The sequence below is a fragment of the Macaca mulatta genome, chromosome 9 (assembly GCF_049350105.2).
Source record: "Macaca mulatta isolate MMU2019108-1 chromosome 9, T2T-MMU8v2.0, whole genome shotgun sequence".
Taxonomy (NCBI): Eukaryota; Metazoa; Chordata; class Mammalia; order Primates; family Cercopithecidae; genus Macaca; species Macaca mulatta.
In genome coordinates this window covers 55,117,074-55,121,067 of record NC_133414.1, presented here as the reverse complement: position 1 = coordinate 55,121,067, position 3,994 = coordinate 55,117,074, and the positions used below count along the sequence as shown (strand labels likewise).

At 51.1% G+C, this 3,994-nt stretch overlaps 1 pseudogene; it reads left to right on the top strand.

Moving 5' to 3' along the window:
• The first annotated feature begins 446 nt into the window (after positions 1 to 446).
• Positions 447 to 1,122, top strand: LOC144331038 (ankyrin repeat domain-containing protein 54-like; annotated as a pseudogene).
• Positions 1,123 to 3,994: the final 2,872 nt, after the last annotated feature.

Genomic DNA, 3,994 nt, shown 5'->3' with positions numbered 1-3,994 from the left:
ATTTAAAGAAAAGGAGGCTGGGTCAGGCATGGTGACTCACACCTGTAATCCCAGCACTTTGGGAGGCGGAGGCAGGCAGATCAAGAGGCCAGGAGTTCGAGACCATCATGGCTAACACGGTGAAACTCTGTCTCTACTAAAATACAAAATATTAGCTGAGCATGGTGGCAGGTGCCTGTAGTCCCAGCCACTCGGGAGACTGAGGCAGGAGAATGGTGTGAACCCGGAAGGCGGAGCTTACAGTGAGCCTAGATGGTGCCACTGCACTCCAGCCTGGGTGACAAAGCAAGATCCTGCCTCAAAACAAAAAACAAACAAACAAACAAAAACAGCTGAAGGGCACCTGGGGCTTCTTCTCCTTCACTGACCTCGGGTCTGCACTGGGCAGCTGCACGGGCCTCCCAGGCCAGGAGGCTCCTGGGGCCCAGTCCCCATTGCACCACCGCATGACTGGTGGCAGTAGGATGCAGAGCTGCACCAGGAGCTGTGCTGCAAGATCCCCGCTGGTAGCTGAGGCTCACTGCCAGGCCCCACTGCTGGCTCGGGCCCATGAGCAAAGAGGTGCAGCTCTGAAAAGAATGAGGGAGACAATGCCAATGCTGCCAGTGCCAACGACGAGGAAAAAGTGTGGCAGCTGCTGGAAAATGGCACGGATCCCTGTGCAACTGACAAGGGCCACACAGCTCTATACTTTGCCTCTTGCAATGGTAATGACCAGATTGTGGCCTGCACCGACCATGACTCTGTCATCACCTTACTGCTACGACGAGGGACCCGGTGGATGTCCTGGACCAAGCTGGACGTATGCCTCCACACCTGGCCAAGACGAAGCAGAACATCCTGCAGGACGACCACTCCCAGTGCCTGGAGGCTGTGCGACTGGAGGTGAAGCAGATCATCCCAATGCTGAGGAAGAACCCAGTGCACCTACAGTGACGTGAACAGCGGAAATGGTTGGACCACCTCTGCACCCACCTCTAGATGACCAGTACCAAAGAGCAGGTGGATGAAGTGCCCGACCTCCCAGCCAGCTCCACCTCGCTCAGTCTTTGGATACAGAGCATGGAGGAGGTAGCAAGAGATGTTCCCTGGCTTCCTGTCACTGCCCCCACTAGTCTCTGAGTACAAAGAAAAAGCCCAATATCTGGGACTTGGAAGCTGCATTTGTCAGGTGAGGACCTCACCGTCATCCCCAGGTGCTATGGGGTAGAGATGCTCTCTCCACAGCCTCAGGGCCACTCCTGGTGCCACAGTCTCCGGCATCTCTGTGGACCGGGACGATAGCCCCCAGCTTCTTCCTCTGGCTCCTGTGGCACTAGGCCAGGCTCTACAGCCTCACCTCAGCTCCGCAGACCTGCACTGTCCTAGCAGACCTCGCTCACCCCATGGCCTCCATGGTGCCCTCACCAGGCCCCAGACCCGTCTGTATGTTCCTTCCCAGCCATGGGCTTGTTTCAGTCACCAGGTGTGGCCTAGGTGGGCACCCTCTGGCCAAGGGGGCTGCCATGGGGGCTGTTGGCTGGCCCTGTGCCTCTCATCAGAACTTAGATATAGACATGTCACCAGACTTTCAAGGAAACACTGCAGTGGGTGTCTCTGGTTGGAGGAGAGGATTGATGAGGGTTAGACCTTAAAAATACAAGTTTAAGAGGGACCCTAGACCCTAAAAATGCAAAGTTAAGAAGGACCCCAAAGCAAAAAGTCCCAACTGCTTTTCTCCCAATCATTAAAACGCGAGAAGGGTGTAATGGTTTTGCAGTCTACTTGCAGCATTTTGCAGCCTAGTGGTACTAGGCTTATAAGTGGCCCCCCACTATGCCCATATTCTGATCCAGGAACCTGTGAACATTACCTTATATGGTAAAAGAAGCTTTGCAGATGTAATGAAGTTAAGGACCTTTGGCAGGAAAGATTATCCCAGCTTGTTTAGGTGGCAAGTTGATGTCCTCACTCGGATCCTTGTAAGAGCAGAGCAGGTGATGGGAGAGTGGTGGGAGGTGTAGTGATGGAAGCAAGAATTGGAGTCATTCAAGGAGGGCATCAAAAGTCGAGGATCAGAGGCTGCCTCTAGAGCCAGGAAATGGATTCCTCCCACAGTGTCTCTGAAGCCACTTGCCCTGCTCCCACCTTGACTCAGTGGAAGGGAATTTAGAATTCTGGCCTCCAGAACTATAAGAGAATACATATATGTTGTTTAAAGACACTAAGTGTGTGGCTCACGCCTATAATCCCAGCACTTTGGGAGGCCAAGGCAGGCAGATCACTAGGTCAGGAGATTGAGACCATCCTGGCTAACACGGTGAAACCACGCGTCTACTAAAAATACAAAACATTAGCCGGGCATGGTGGCAGGTACCTGTAGTCCCAGCTACTCAGGAACTTGGGAGGCTGAGGCAGGAGAATGGCATGAACCCACGAGGCGGAGCTTGCAGTGAGCTGAGATCGCACCATTGTACTCCAGCCTGGGTGACAGAGCAAGACTCTGTCTCAAAATAAATAAATAATAATTTCTTGCACCAGCAACAGGAAGCTAGCATTGCAGTGAAGCCTCAAAATCCACCTGAAGAACGTTCCCCATGACACATCATTTGGCTGTCTCCCTTGCAACCTCCAGACTCTAGGTATCAGCCCTCACATTAAGCCCAAACATTAAATTTTCTTTTATAACATGGCCTGGCCCCAGTAGCGACTGCACAATGGTACTCAATGGCCTTAAAATAGAATCTTTGACTTTCAAATTCAACGAAATCTTGAAAATTTTATCTGCTGCAATGGGAAGTGGACCAAGGTTTCCTATATTCAAGCTTTCACTTACCTCCGCTCCTGACCTTCCCTTTGTCAATCTTGCACCTCTTACCAGGCTCTCAACAAAATTTTATCAGAAGGAAACTCAATAGCTGGCTCTGCAGCTAAACAACAGCCCTTAAGCCCCAACCCCTACTACCTGTTTCCCAGCTCCACAGCCCTCATACTCACAAGAAGAAAGCCTCAATCTTTCTGTGGCTGGGGCCACAAACAAGGAGGGCTGGTTCTTTCTAGACAATAAGCTTCTCTTGCCCATGTCCCAGAAACACTCCATACTCACTCACATTCACAGCCTCTTTCACACCAGCTATCATCCTCTCCTTCAGCTTTTATAACCTCACCTGCAGTCTCCTGCCATGGCCACCACCCTTAACTCACTCAGGCCATACCATCTGCAACCAGGTTTCTTTCCAGGGAGCACTCAGACCTCCCACTTAGCCCAGAAATCAAGCTAAAGGGCACCCTCCAGTGTTCAGAGGCCACTACAAAATTGGAAAATTGATTTCATTCATATGCTGCCTCTCAAGAAACATGACTATATCCTCACCCCTGTCACTTTCAACAGGCAGATCGAGGTCTTTTCCACCACCACCAAGAGGGCAAAAGAGGTTACTTCAATCTTCCTACGACAAATTATCCCAAGGTTTGGACTGCCCACAACCATGCAGTCTGATCGTGGCCCTGCCTTTATCTCAAATGTAACTCGACAGGTCTCCAAGGCCTTAAACATCAAATGGATCCTCCACATCCCTTATTGCTTCCAATCTTTGGACAAGGTACAGGGGGCCAATGGTCTTTTAAAACAACTAACTAAACTTGCCCTGAAGGTTAAGATCCCTGGCCCATGCTCCCACCCAGTGAGCTCATAAGGTTGAAAGCCCTTCCCTGTCAGCCAATAAACCTAAGCCCCTTCGAACTCATGTATGGGTGGCCTTTCACCCTACAGAGTTTCCCACAAACTACAACTTCCCTCACTGATGAAGTCTGACCCACCCTACATCTCAGGGGCATTCTCCTCAGAGAATACGCTGATGCATTTCTCCCCCAACCAAACCCTGACACCCAGCTCACAACCTTACCCTACAACTCAGAGACTGGGTATGGGTGGATGAATCTCCACCCCATTACCCTAAATGGAGGGGCCTTATCAGATGATACTAACCACACCCATAGCAGCCAAAGTTAAGAG